The following is a 16232-nucleotide window of genomic DNA, read 5'->3' as shown; positions in this document are numbered from 1 at the left end:
GGGCTGGGAATTGATCGTGACATATTTAAATTGATATCACTACTAACAGTCGTAAGTTATCTTTCTGTAGTGTGACTGGCGCTATTTTTAATTTCGCTGGTGGAGCAGGGGCAGTCAAAATTTCTCGTACTGTTTCGTGCCATTTGCAGTTCCGACGGAAAGCGCCGTTTTATGGGGATGGCATACCAGAAGAAACTTGTATATGCCTTTCTTCGCCGACTTGAGACCATTATCGATGCGCCGGCCGGAGTGGCCGGGCGGTTCTACGCGCTACAATCTGGAACCGCGCGACCGCTACGGTCGCAGGTTCGAATCCTGCCTCGGGCATGGATGTGTGTGATGTCCTTAGGTTAGTTAGGTTTAAGTAGTTCTAAGTTCTAGGGGACTGATCACCTCAGAAGTTAAGTCCCATAGTGCTCAGAGCCATTTTGAACCATTAGCGATGCTAGGACGGTGATACACGGTATTGGAATCATGTCTCCTGACAAACTTTTTGTCTCGTGTGTGTATATGTGTGTGTGGTGTCACCGCCAGACACCACACTTGCTAGGTGGTAGCTTTTAAATCGGCCGCGGTCCGGTAGTATATGTCGGACCCGCGTGTCGCCACTGTCAGTAATTGCAGACCGAGCGCCACCACACGGCAGGTCTAGAGAGACGTCCTGGCACTCGCCCCAGTTGTACAGCCGACTTTGCTAGCGAAGCTACACTGACCAATACGCTCTCATTTGCCGAGACGATAGTTAGCATAGCCTTCAGCTAAGTCATTGGCTACGACCTAGCAAGGCGCCATTACCAGTGTATAAAAAATGGAGATTATATCTGTACAAGAGCGATGTACACCGATTATGGACTAAAGTTAAGTATTACAAGATTTTCGTACTTTATTGCAATTCTAAAGACATTGTCCTGTTCCAGACCTCACGCCAATCTGCGTGAGCTTAACGCGTGCCTTTCGGCTTCCTCCGAGTGGCGTGGTTGTCTTGCTACGCCACTACAGTGTGAGTGTGTAGGTGTGGGTGGTTCTTTGTCAGTGGTAAAACCTGTTTTTAATTCTATTTTTCACAGTATCTCGGGTGCAGGCGGTCATTAAAGGATACTATTCTGCAATACTGGATAAAAATTACCCAGAGCGTGGTTTTTACGCTAAATACCAGGTTATTATTTACACTTGCGATGTAATATCGCCAACACCTCCAGTTACGCGTAGAAGTGAGGGTTTCGCAGCTGCCTACCGGCTGCGACACGGCAGCCAGTGTACCTTAAACTCCCGCTCCCTGAAACCTCGCCCGACAGAATCCCCAGGTCGTCCCCAGTAAAGCGACTCGCCTGTTTTTGAGTCCTTCCTGCAGATTACAGCCTGCAGAATTACCGTGTCCCACATTCTGAAGGCTGCTTCTTATGCAAGATGACGAGTCACATGAAAATTGGCCACGTCGAATCGATTTGTTCTGAAAAATGTTTGGCGTCTGGGTCGGCTGTGCAGACACCGAGCCAAATGCTAACTGCTGGGGCTTCCAGTTAGCCAACTGCCACAGTTACAAAAAGAAACGCGCGACACGCCGACATCTCGCTGCCGCTCGTATGCCCGCCAACTCACCTTCGCGGATCTTCTGTTTCCGCCCTCACAACACAATGGTTTGGATACCAACATCCGACAGGAAATTCTTCCAGACACGGATAGAATATTTTACATAAATGCACAGTTTTACAGATGAATTATTTTTATGGGTATTTTTAAAATCATTTTTATTCTGTCGTACAATACAGGGTGTCATATGCGGTATTTACAACCTTGGTGATTTGTGATCCGTGGCCATTACACCGTGGTCCAAGACGTGTTTACGTAGCTAACGCTTCGTCTCCTGATGTTGGAGACATCCTCAGAGGCTGCAAAGACTCACTCAGCATTTTCAAACAGGGTCATCAAGCCGTAATCTTTATACATAAGCACACCACCATCAATATTCTAGACACGTCAGAGATGCAATAGAAATTTATAAGCGCAAAAACAGATTTGACGGAGAGAGTAAGGACATAAATTATTCACGCTATGAGCTTTAGTGCTAAATAAATCAAACAGAGCCAAGTCTTCCTCGCTACAAGCTTAATAATGCACGTGGACGTGACTGTTGGATGATACTGCAACGGACCATTGCGCGATAGCATTCACCTTCCTGTGCTGGTTTCATACTAACAGGCGTATGAAACTCTAGAATTTATTTAATTTATGAAAAAACGAATGAGCTGTTATATTTTAAACTTCATGTTTAGAAAAAAAAACACAAATTTCATAGTTAATTACCTCAATTTTTACCACAGTTTTTAATAGATGTGGAAAATTCTAGAGTTTCATACACCTTTAAGTATGGTTTGTATGCTGTGCAAAATTCATTGAAGAATCTCTCTTACTTATCAAGAAAAGTGTACCTATAGCAACAAATGCAGCCATTAGTAAGTGAAAAAAGGACGAAATTTCACACGTAAAAAAAATTTTTTTTGCTATGTTTTCGAACTTCCACTGCTATGTGTGTGAATTCTGAATCCTTCCTCGCCATGATGACAAAGTTTTATGAATTTATTTGTAAAAGTATAGACAGTGCAAATTAAAATGTCCTGTGGTGCCTCCCCTGCTCCAAGTCGGCCCATTTGACGTCCTACCCCCCATAATAAAACTGAGAAGCCAAACGTGAAGGACAGGAACATGCTTTAGACGGCATGCCATATTACAACTACCATGAATGATATTTTTCAAACAGCTGTTTATTCGAGACAAAACCCCATTCTATGACAGTATCATAACTTATGTCGACCTATAGTGGCCATCGTCAGATGGTACAATACGAGAGAAGGGAAATATATACATAATCTTGCTTTCCCTACTCCATATGCGCTAGGTGCGCGCGTCCTGTATAGAGTGTGTCTTTAATGCAAATAGCTCCAAGTGTGTAAAAGATACAACGAAAGTTCCAACAGTCAAAAGAAAAAAGGAACAGCCGCGTGGCACTTTTGAGTAGGGTATCACAGGGGGCTGGTGCAACCATCTCTCAGGACGGGTGTTCTTCATCCACGTACGTTGGGCCAGAGAGGGGAGAGGTGTGGAGTGTAGATGAATTAATGGAAGCGTGTACGGTGTAGCGGCATTATGTGTCAAATGGCTCTGAGCACTATGGGACTCAACTGCTGTGGTTATCAGTCCCCTAGAACTTAGAACTACTTAAACCCAACTAACCTAAGGACATCACACACATCCATGCCCGAGGCAGGATTCGAACCTGCGACCGTAGCAGTCGCACGGTTCCGGACTGCGCGCCTAGAACCGCGAGACCACCGCGGCCGGCCGGCATTATGTTTCTGTCGTGTTCTGAGGATGAGGGAGAGGGTGAAACGCGCTGCCGCCACACAGCCTTCTGCTCACGACTACACCAAAGGTGCCGCCGACCTTAACGTCTCCACCCAGCAAACGGATCACCAAGAACAGTGTCATATACCTTCTCTTGATGAAACCCTGCGGAAAGGTTTGGAATTAAATCTAGGACGTTGGCGAAAACAATGGTGACCACAAACTCTTTTCCTGTGGCCTGGCCGATAATGGCAGTGAAACTTTCGTGTTCCCCCAGGACACGAACCGGCTTACTTCCGAGTCGAGCGCCGCCCGCATAGGCATGCGTTAGCGATTTCAGTTGCAGCGGCGAGTCATTAAGATCTTAAACTTTGTTCGAAAAAGCTCTGTCAGTCTACTTGCGAACAAAAATACATATGGTTCATCCTTATAGGTCATGGGCGGCATTTGGTGAACAATGGTTCGTATTCAAAATGAGAGAGTTACAAGGATATAAATAAACGTACTTTGCTATCTGCAGTTTTTGTGCTAGGTGCGTGCGCGTCCTCTTTACGGTAAATATTTGATATATAAACCACATAGTATGTCGAAATGACAATGAAAGTTTTAACAGTTGTTCGTTACTTGTAAATGTGCTGGTCCCTAAGTCATAAAATCATATTTAAAACCAGAAGGGTCATCGTAATAAGGGGAAAACACGAGCAGTCTGCCTCTGAAATATATACTCCACACACGAAGAAATTATTAGAATGGGACGGTAATCAGTAGATCTAACGTACATGTTCAGATAAACAAACAGTTGAAATTTCAGAAAAAACTGGAGTACTTGTTCAAGAGAAAGAGCTTCACAAATTGAGCAAGTGAATAACGCGTTGGTCCACCTCCGTACCTTCTGCAAGCAGTACTTCGGCACGGCATTGAGTGATAGATTTGTTGGATATCGTGCCAAATTATGTCCAATTGACGGGTCAGAATGGCAAAATCGTGAGCTGGTTGGACTGCCTGCCTATATTGCTCCAAAGGTTCTCAATATGGGGAAAGATGCGGTGACCTTGCTGCCCAAGGCAGGGTTTGGCAAACATGAAGGCAAATGGTAGAAACTCACGCCGTGTGTAGACGGGCATTATCCTGTTGAAATGTAAGCCCAGGATGGTTAGCCACGAACAGCAGCAAAACTGGGTGTAGAATATCTTCGACGTACTGCTGTGCGAATGAAAACCAAATGGATCCTGCTATAAACTGAAATGAAACGACGCCCCCAGACCGTCACTCCTGGTTGTCACGCCGTATTGTGGGCGATAGTCAGGATGTGTCCACAGTGTCTCCACACACGTCTTCAGCCTGGAGTCTCATTGCCTGTAGTAGGACTGTCTTCAGTCACGAGTCCAATGTCGAGCTGAACCCCGATGATCAACGAAGACGTTTCTGCAGACGCCCCGGACAACGGCAGGACCAACCCGACTACCGCCGGCCTTATGGCCTGAAACCAGGAGTTGTCATCTGTTGTGGCATTTCATTTCGTAGCAGGATCCCTTTGGTTCTCACAAGCGCCATCCTTATAGCACAGCGATACGTCTACGATATTCTACGCCCCGTTTTCTTACCCTTCATGGCAAGTCATGGTGGACTTACATTTCAGCAGGACAATGCCCCCCCCCCCCCTTTCCTGCACACAATGAGAGTTTGTTTCTACTGCTTGTCTTCGTGCTTGCCAACCACTCCCCCCCCCCCGCCCTCTCCCCCCCACCCCTTTGGCCAGCAAGGTCGCCGGATCTCGAGAACATTTTGAGCATTATGGGCAGGGCCATCCGACCAATTCGGGATTCTGACGGTCCAGCGCGTCAGTCGGAGGGCATCTGCAACGGTATCTATCGGGAGGACGTCCATTAACTCTGTCGGTTAACGCAAAATAGAATAACTGCTTGCTTAAGGGGAAGAGGCGGACCAACGCTTTAGTGACAAGCTCAGTTTCTTAAATTGATTCTCTCGAATAAATCATCCAGTTTTCCTGCCTTTTTCGGATCGTTGATGGCGCTACACTGCCGTTGCGAAATGTCTTGAGAACTGGCCGAAACTGATTATCACTTGCTACGTTTTCATAAGACATAACGTTCGGAACACAGAAACCAAATTTCAGAAAAAGTTTTTCATTGTTTTGTTTACATGTTAAGGCCAGAAGTGGTTTTCAAATGGTTCAAATGGCTCTTAGCGCTATGCGACTTAACTTCTGAGGTCATCAGTTGCCTAGAACTTAGAACTAATTAAACCTGACTAACCTAAGGACATCACACACATCCATGCCCAAGGCAGGATTCGAACCTGAAACCGTAGCGGTCGCTCGGTTCCAGACTGTAGCACCTAGAACCGCACGGCCACTCCGAAAGTGGTTTTCCTAAGTCTGTTGAATACCTATTTTCCTAACGTCACTTGTTTCATGTTGTAACGTTGTTGCTTTAATTTGCTATGAAAGCGGTACTGATAGACAATAAAAGCGGGTAAAGCTGTGAGCTATCTGAGGAAGTTAACCTTGCGTTACTGCGCAACTGTTTCACCAGGTATCCAGTCTAGCTTACCAAATTCCCAACCAGACTAACATTAATTATAATCTTTTAAAAGTCATACGACAACCGGCGATATATATATATATATATATATATATATATATATATATATATATATATATATATATATATATATATAAGAGAATTTAAATAAAAAGAAATAAATCAGTTTATATTTGGAAATTTATTTTAACATTGATCATTGAAATTTCAGCATATTAAACTTGATTCATAATTAAACTGGTGCCTTATTTAGGATTGTGACAATGTGAGTTTGTAATCTTACGGAACACATCAAATATGGAGCCAAGATTGGGAGATGCATACAACACTGCATTCAATAAAATAACACACAAAGAACGTTGAAACATATGCAAGAGGAAATTAACCACAACCAACCGATTCAATTTTCACCCAAAGAAGTTACGTTCGTAGCGCAATCCTGTCCGTCATGTAATTACCACACACTGGTATACTAAATTCATACTAACTCTCTGTGAAATCTTTCCGAAAAGAATAGCTGAGGGCTACTTTGATGCTTTCACCACATGCTTCACGTGGTCAACTTGGTTTATACAAAGAGTGTAACTCCACAATAATTTTGATAATTAAAATAAATTACATCGAACTGGTTACTATCGTCTTACTATTAACCTGATGGGTCAAACAGTTGTATAAGCACGTGGTACTGGTCTCACAAAGTACACCCCACGTGGGTTGAACATAAAGAAAAGTTGCTATATCGAAAAATATTGTCAAGACGAGACGTTATAATCACACGAGCATTCGCATTTAAGATTGATGATCTTAGTTAGAGTTACTGATCAACACGTGGTTCCACTTTACTCACAAAGTAGTGACAAAGCAACTACCGGAAGATATTCTGAACTTCACACGCGAATTACACTGCGTTGCAATTTAAGATAACATTAGATATTTTAGAGCTAAACCTGAAATAAAGGTGATTAAATTTTCAGTTAGGTTGAACTTAATAAATCCATTGTCCTACGGACTTAGCAGACACGCGCTTAGCCGGAGATCTTGCCACTTCAGACGCTCGCCACGGACAGACTGCCGTGGTCCCTTCCTGAGGGGCGCCTCACAAATACAAACGGAAGTGACCAGAGAGGCAGCTTCCTATATCAACATGACAAGGGACGGACAGGGCCATACTAAGGATAAAACCTCTTTGCTTTTAGCAAGCGTAGCTACCTGTTCCGACGTTGGTCCTACTGTTCTCCAGCAGACAGGCTTGTCTGCTACCATCCAGCATGCAACTAGAAATACATTTGCTCATTCATCGTTTCACACGGAAGGGAAGGGGGATGACAGTATCTTATCATATACAGTATATAAAAGAAAGCGGATGTAGGTTCTGTATGAGACTGTGTGACATGAATTACATATAAACTGTGATTTAAAGTGTAGTAGTGTGACAGATCGTTCTTGTTTATATGTAAAAGTAACACGTTTCACTGCTCAGTCTCCTCCCAGATAGTGAGAAACACCATAGTAAATTTAGAAGAGAAATTTATGCCGTAAATGACAACAGATTTAAGAAATTAACATGAAAGGAATCCAACAGAGACCTTTCAATGTAAATGCACTCTACAAGTCAGCTAATCCGGTTTTTGAGTTAGTTAGCGGTACATCACTTCAACTAAGTATTAGAGGTAGACGGCTTCATCCTCTTTCTAATACTGCTACTTCTCCTTCACTGCACAAAAAGTCACTGCACAAAAAGTCGCTCCGTCAAGCTTGGCCGAAAATTGTAAGAAAAAAAAAGATAAGCTTACAAACCAAGCGTATTTTGAAGACGATTATGATTTTACATGGGAGCAAGAATCGATTCTGGAAGAGAAGATCTGGCATCTAGAACTGTATTTCAAGAATCAGTATTGGAGTGATTATATGTATAAACCAGAAGCGGTATTGGGAAGTTGGTTAGCAATATCCAGTTTTCGGAGTCTTGTGTAAAAGTAGTGATCCTATCATAGAATGTGATTGTGTCCGAAATAAACAGAAATTTGCAATTAATGAATCCCTGACTCTTTCGATAGGATGTCACCTTTTGCAACAAAATGAATGATAATATTAACGTAGTATGGGTCAACGGCCTGGTGCAAGCTTTTTCAGTTGGACGTCATTTATGCTACTTCCATGTCCCTAACCTTCCCCAGTACTACTACGAAAGGTTCCTACAGTTAAAAGTGAAACCCGAAGCGCGTCTAGTTCCTGCTGAATCCTCACACCGTTGAGAGGTGAATACGTTCGTACACGACCCAATACTGCGACCTTCTAGTTTCCAGGTACGCCCTTTACCGTCAGACCACCGGGTCCGATTTGAAAAAACTATATTTTGTTTTCATTTTAGACGTTCGAGGTGGGTAACTTCATTTGTCAGTGAAAGAATTTTCCGTGCCCGTGAGAGAGACCTCTACAAGACTGCTCTCAATTCTGGAAACCTTGAAGTCAAGGCCCGTTTGGAGACGAGGCTGACAGGAGGAGGGGTGGAAGGAGGATATAAAATTCGTTCTCCCCCAGGAGCGCGCCCCAGCTCCCGGCCCTGGGCCAGGATTATGGACTATAAAGCGGGCGGGCAGGCGTCTAGCGGGAATGAGCAGGCCCTCGGGGGAGAAAATAGCCGACCAGAAATCCTTTCCTCCTGCCGGCGCGCCGGTACTGCCGCCGAGTACAGGTCAGTCAGGCCAACGTGGAGCACAGTGACGCAGCCGCGGGAACAGGCAGCTGCACTTGCGCTTCGGTGTCCCAGGAGGAAGGGTCAATACTTAGGGACGTGACCAGAAGCATCGTTCGAAACAAAAAAGCCGGTAAACATGGGCTCTAAAATGAATACCTTACCACGTATGAGCACTTCTTCGTCACCGATATTGTGAAACAAGTTTCTTCTATTGCAAGCTCTTTGCTTTTCATATTTCTAGAGGTGGTAATATGGACGAAAACAAGAAAAAAATATCGAGTAAACTTGGACTCTAGACTGCATACCTTAAGAACTGTCACCACTTTTTCATCTTCGCCACTGTGAAACTCAGCTCTTCTACTGAACAAGTGCTCAGAGCATACATTTTAGAGCCCATGTTTACCTGAAAATATTGGTTGGTCTGGTCTATACTACCTCTTCCCAAATTATGGAAAGCAAAGACCTCGCAGTATAAGGTATTAATTTCACTGTATCGAAGACGGAGAGTTGCTCATAGCTGCTAAGGTATACATTTTAGAACCCATGTATACTAGACTCTTTCTGCTTCTAATTATCGTTTCTTTTATATCCCTGAATATTGACCACCTCTCCTGGGATACCTTGTGTTCAGGTGGAACCAAAACTCCGCCTACAAAATTTCGGAGGTCGTTCAGGGATTTTCGAGGATTTCTGTATGAGGTACACGTGGACTTCGGTTGCTCGTTACGGAATAGTAGAATTCGTTTTCATTTCTTGCCCATTTTGCAGGCATTGAAAGGATCGATAAATAATTGAATATTCGGTATTTTTCTTCATCACTTATGGCATTCTCAAACGCATATATTCCTAGATATCTAGGAATGAAAATGTTGCGAGTGCTCCGTACTTAGATATAAGGTGGATCCTACTGAAAGACACCACCGCTGGCATAGCGGCCATGGCATTCCGGCGGAGAGCCGAGAACCCTTATTCGTCTCTCCAACACATCCTGCTCTTCTTTAATGTATTTTTTACCGTATCGAATTTGATAGAAATAGGAGGGTTAATACTGTAAGTAACACCCATCTAATGGCGGTTTGAGCACCTTCTGTGGACATCACTAGCATCAAACTTTCACGGATACCGAGCGAGGTGGCGCAGTGGTTAGCACACTGGATTCGCATTCGGGAGGACGACGGTTCAATCCCGGCCATCCTGATTTAGGTTTTCCATGATTTCCCTAAATCGCTCCAGGTAAATGCCGGGATGGTTCCTTTGAAAAGGCACGGCCGACCTCCTTCCCCGTGCATCCCTAAACCGATGACCTCACAGTTCGGTCTCAAAAAAAAAAAAAAAAAAAAAAACTTTGGCGGACTCCTAACGGGGGAACGGTGCAGCTGTGACATTTTTGTTGCATAAAAAAGGTGTTTCTTTTTACGAGGGTTGCCCAGAAAGTAAAGCACAGCACTTTTTTCAGCGTAAAACAATGTTACGAATGCGAAACTTTACGTATGTATTACTTGAAGTCTCCTGAGTGAGCGCACCAAGTTTCCGTCACTTCCGACAAATAGTGTAGCTGCAGGACAGTTTCCAAATGGCGTCTGTAGGTGATGTAAGTTACAAGCAACGTGTCGTCATTGAATTTCTCACGGCACAGACGGAAGCAGTGGGGAATATTCACAAACACTTGTGCAAAGTCTATGGAGCATCTGTAGTCGAGAGAAGTACAGTTAGTCGCTGGGCACGGAGGGTGAGGTCATCAGAAGGCGGTGCGGTGGAGCTCCACGATTTGCAGCGGTCGGGGATACCATCCACGGCTGTCACACCTACCACACCTGGCATAGCCCCCCCTGACTTCGAGTTGTTTGGGCCATATGGCTGCCATTCGTCGAAAACATTTACAGGACGATGAGATGATTCATACAGTGAAGCACTGGCTCCGCCACCAGGACAAGGATTGATACCGACAGGGCGTACACGCCCTTGATTCGCTCTGGAGGAAGGCTATAGAACGGAACTGAGAAAACGTGGAAAAATAGGGCGTGTAGATAAAATACCATTCTTTAATTTGTGTAATTCTCACTATGTTCAATAAAGAAATGTTGAAAAAAAATGCGGTGCATTACTTTCTGGGCAACCCTCGTATATCCTCTAAACTTTTATATACGTAATTGTTGTTACGTCCTGTCTATCTCTTGGCTAATAGAGAACAATGCTGTCATTATATTAATGTTACACTGACAGTACATGAGGAATGTGGTCGTCTTCTAAACCTGTAAATCGATGATCAAATTCTAATAAACGAAATATTCAAAGAAAAATCCCGTGACCACTATTTCTTGGAAAATTTTGCGTCATCATATGAACTCGGCAGTTTTCGCTATGTAGAACGGTAACAAAAGTAAATGGTTGGCTCTGTCACAGTTTTTGCATTACATTTAAGAAGTTTACTCCGCCCTTACATCATGAAACGAGGAGAAATACCGTAGCAGAATGTTTCTCACACCAAAAGGAATAATAAAACCTTACACGGATTCTTGAACCCTTTTCTTCTGGGAGAAGATTCTTAATAAGATTTCTGCTCTATTTACTTAATTTCTGTATTCATAAAAGGAATTAAAACGATTTCAGTGTCTCCTCAGAATGTATGATCCTGGAATTTCCATAGTCATCCTCTCCGTGATCCACGATGCGTCTCTAGTAGAGTCTATTTCTAGGGTTTATGGAACTCGTGTGTAACACTCTCGTATAGATTAAACCACCTCGTCACGAAATGCGTCGCTCTTTGCTGGATCTTATCTAGGTATCTCTTCCTTTAGTTCAACTCGGGCTGTGTCTGGCGTTGATGAGGAAGAATTGGCTGAACAAATGTTTTGTAATCCATTCCTTTCGTGGCTGAAATAAACTTCTTCGAAGTTCTCCCAATGAATCTCAGCCGGACATAAACTTTTACAATTTGCAATATATGCTCATTCCACTTTAAATCGCTCCTAGGTATTTTACAGTACTTAAACTTTCCAGCGATTTCTGCCGATAGTGCAGTCGAATGGTACAGCATCTCGTCGGATATTCATGCGAAATACATCAAATTTACGTACGTTCATGGTCAATTGCCAGTCCATATTCCAGGCGCTGGGCACTCTTAGTTGCCCCAGCGAGTCTTTCATGATCTGGCACTGCTGTCCTTAGTACAAAGTAATTAGTTTCAGCTACCCTATTTTACTCTCAAACAGGGGCGCCGTTATAGAATCAGAACACAAATACACGTTATTCCACACTGGAACACACTATTATTTGTAAGGGGAAATCGGTATTTTGTCTGTAGATTTTAGAACTACTCTGCAGTTACTCGTAGACGCTGCTCCCTGTACACGACCACACCTGATCAGTACCAGACATAAAATCGGAGTAGGAGACAGCAATTAATTTTTGGCACTTTTATTGCTTACAACGTTTTGTCTAAACTATCTGTCACCGATTACCACTGTACAGTTACACTCCAGCCGCGCGGGATCAGCCGAGCGGTCTAGGGTGCTGCAGTCGTGGACTGTGCGGCTGGTCCCGGCGGAGGTTCGAGTCCTCCCTCGGGCATGGGTGTGTGTGTTTGTCCTTAGGATAATTTACGTTACGTAGTGTGTAAGCTTAGGGTCTGATGACCTTAGCAGTTAAGACCCATAAGATTTCACACACAGTTATACTCCATGACGTGCAGGTGACTACAGAAAAGTTTCCCTTAGTTGTCGCTCGCTTTAATCATAAATATCTGTCTGAGTGATGCTAAACGTTATTACTTTTACATAAAGATAAGTATTCTCTTCTCAATAACCTCCAAATCGTGAGGAACACTCTTAATTTTTATATATGGATAAGTGCCACTTTTGTTGCCTATGCTTGTGGCTACTTTCAGAACGCAAATTAATAATCAAACTAATTAATTTAATGAGATTGAACCTTAAATTGCTGGTCTATCCATATACACCACAGTAAAATAAATAGAGTGAATAATTGACGGAGTATGAATGAGAACACTGGCGTATTTAATTTAACAAAATAGTGACAAGTCTTATTAATCATCTTGTAGGTACAACTAGCTGATAAATCTCACCAGAAAATGACAAATAAAATTTCAGAAAAGGAATTATATTTGCTTTGCAAGCATACACTAGGATGGAAGCCATTAAAGTTCTCCTCTGAAGTAATCCCTTTTACTACGCAATTTGTCTTTGTTTTCATGAATCCACTGTGAGGCTCTAGTCCATTCAAATGGAATCGACTATGACCAAGTACACCACAAACTATGGTTCACCTGAGAACAGGGAGCCGTGAATATCATTTAACAACCCTACGCTCGTGTAGCAATACTTTTCCCTTTCGCCTTGATTGAGGCGGCAGCAGAAAACGGCGCGCTTTGGGCGAGGAGCGGTTCGTTGCGACAGCTGTAGTGTTCTGATGCGTCCACGAAAAGTGACAAACTATGTGCCCTGGCGTTCTGATTATCAGAAAGCGGGAAACTTCGCTATCAGGGACCTGAATTCCCGGTAGATATCACTGTGAGATGCGTCCGTTCGCTGGTTTGGCCAAACCAATTTGACTCACAGGCAAGACAGTGCATGCTGGAATTGTCAAATGTCAAACGGACAACTCAGAACGAATAAGTTCACCTTTATGACACATGATACCTCCCAGATGATATGCCGTTCCACTGTTGGTACAATTGGAAACCTCACTGGCTTTTAGTCAACCACAAGATACAAACCACTAGGGGAAGACCTCAAGTTCTCCACCAGGGGAGGACCAGAAGACGAAGAAAAATAAATAATGACAATCACTTTCCACCAAGACTCGACACAGGAGCCAAATTAGCGAAACCGAAACCGCCCCCACATTGCACATTGAACTATCCTCCACTCACTGAATATCCCCTCTTGACTATTCTGTTGGTCTGGTAGCCAATCCAGACACAGCACCAGGCCACGCTGGGGAAGCAAACCTCCACTTTGAATATCTTGAGAGGATTTAAATGGCTCTGAGCACTATGGGACTCAACTGCTGTGGTCACAAGTCCCCTAGAACTTAGAACTACTTAAACCTAACTAACCTAAGGACAGCACACAACACCCAGCCATCACGAGACAGAGAAAATCCCTGACCCCGCCGGGAATCGAACCCGGGAACCCGGGCGTGGGATCTTGAGAGGAGCCAACCAGCGCCGTCAAATATCTCGTGTCTGAAAAAAGAAGATTTTAGACTAGGGAGGCGTCGTTCTCACGGTAGACATGGCCAAGTTTTGGCAAAAAAAAAAAAAAAAAATTACATAGACAGGACCACCGTCCCTCATTTATGGACAGATCTAATCTTTCCAAGCCGACCATTTCGAGTTTCTGAAAGAAGGCTGTTAAGCTTCCCAGACATTCGTGTTTTTGCCACTCGCTAAAAGAACTCGGTGACCTCCTGGCATCAAGAGGGAGGGGCGGGGGCGGACTTACCGTCTCGCCTCCATTGACCACGTACACCAGCTGTTTTCTCCATATCATCCCAGCTTCTAACATGAGAATGCACAGAGTTTTATGACCTTCCTACAGTTTGAACAAAAGCTCAGTTTTCAGCGGTCTCTCTTAAATGGCTTTCTCCGCCCAACTGGCCGCCTTTGCAACAGACTGCTGCCTGGCCCAGGTAAAAATGTTTTGCGAACCAGTGCCCTTCCATCTGACCCTAAGCGGAAGGAGGACAAGGCTTCGGCCAGAAGTATCTCTGCAGGTACAATCCACTGAGCGCTGCATCCCAGAATGACTTACACAGCAAGTAGCCGCATTCAGCATTTATGATGCCAAATTCTTCTCTCAGCCTGTCCTCTGTCACCTCCACTGTGGCCCCTTGGTACAAGTTCTCTACGGGTTATACATGCAGTTGTAAGAACATTCTGCCCGCAATATCCCCATGTAAAAAAAGGCATAAACCACACATACCAAATGTAGTACTAAAATATGAACCTTAATCTGACTGACAATGTTTTTAAAGTGAGAGTGACATGCCATCTCTCAAAGCTGTATAACTCTTTTTTTAACTTTACCATTTTTTCCTTTCATAATAATACTCTCTCTATATACTTACCTTTAATTTGGGGGCAAAATTTCATTAACATGTAAAATCTGAGCACCCGTAAACTTTATAAAATATGATAGTTTCTGCTAACTAAAATAGTAATATTACATGCCATTAGTTAGTTTATTACTGATTCCAAAATATTTTATCTTTTAATGTATTGCTACCTACAAGATGTTATGAAAGTATGAATTATTGTTGTTACATTTTAAACATCAGTACTCTGAACATACAAATAAATATATCAAGTGTTCCGTTGACTTCGTTTCTGACATTGCTTCTAATTAAACAATTTTATTCTTGTTAGACAGGACAATTCAGCTGCCCCTACCAGTAGGTTTTGTGCAATCCGCAATACCTTCAGAAACCACATGAGAGATTTTGATGGTCTCTTTCTCGCTTTGTGTAAATTATTGAAACTACAGAAAAAATGAACAGGACATTCTCGGAGGAAATTTAGCGTACTTAAATTTTTTACTGGGATTTGTTTTCGCTAGAGGCCATGGTTTTCGAGTTATTCAAGAAAAACCCGTTTGAAGGTCACTTTTGTACGTTCTTCTTGAGTAATTCAAAAACTGCGGCCTTAAGCGGAAACGTATCAAAGTACAAACTTGAACTACATTAAATTCCCATCAAAAAGATCCTGTTCATTTTCCTTATAGAATTATTAGCTTGCGTGTAAGGAGTGGGAGAATATGAGAAGCTTGCACGTGAGTTTGAAGGTGTTATGGGTTGCATAAAACCACAGGTAGGAACAGCTGACTCAGCCTGTATAAGAGAACGAAGTCTTTCGGCTGTACGCTGGCTATGTACATGTGGCTCTATTTATTTTCTTCACTTTGGCTGACCGTATTTTATGATGTCCAAATATATATGCAAAATTATATTTCTTACCTGAGGATGGATGTAGCTAGCTGCTGACACTGCAGTCTCTGCCTTCGCTGATTTTACCAAGATGACAGGGAGCCTGTCTTGATTCTACGTGAATCTACCCCAAAATAATTAAATAATTATGGACGCTTTTAGCGACAGTTGGACTGAATCAAGCAGCTTCTCGTAATTCATTAAAAGGACACTTCCTTGGTTCAGTTATGGTTCACATAGAAGCTTCCCTTTACTGAGAAATCGTTTACAGAATCTTTGCAACTTTAATCACTTTGAATCGCAGGTTTTATATTCCACGTTTGTACCCTTTTTCGCTTCACTGACCTAATTTTTATACATTCAATATCCAGAAAAACTCGCACCCACCCTATTTCTATTTCCTTCCTTCCACTTTCCTACAGCTGTGCGTTCCTTTCGTTTTACACTGATATTAATCCCTCTGCGCCATACAGCAGAAAATATCCTTGTACAACATTTACGAACGTTGAAATTCACATTATTCAGACAACATTAGAAGTATGAATTAAAAATAAAGACAAAAAATATAAATAAATGCCCCGGAAGAAGTTCCGTCTCAACGTGAATGATTGTTTCCGAAGTAAAGTGGGAAATCATCAGCGTCCATACGGGGTAAGCGAAATAATGCGAGGGGTGTGTGTACT

The sequence above is a fragment of the Schistocerca nitens genome, chromosome 9, assembly GCF_023898315.1.
Source record: "Schistocerca nitens isolate TAMUIC-IGC-003100 chromosome 9, iqSchNite1.1, whole genome shotgun sequence".
Classification (NCBI taxonomy): domain Eukaryota; kingdom Metazoa; phylum Arthropoda; class Insecta; order Orthoptera; family Acrididae; genus Schistocerca; species Schistocerca nitens.
This window is presented reverse-complemented; position numbering follows the sequence as displayed.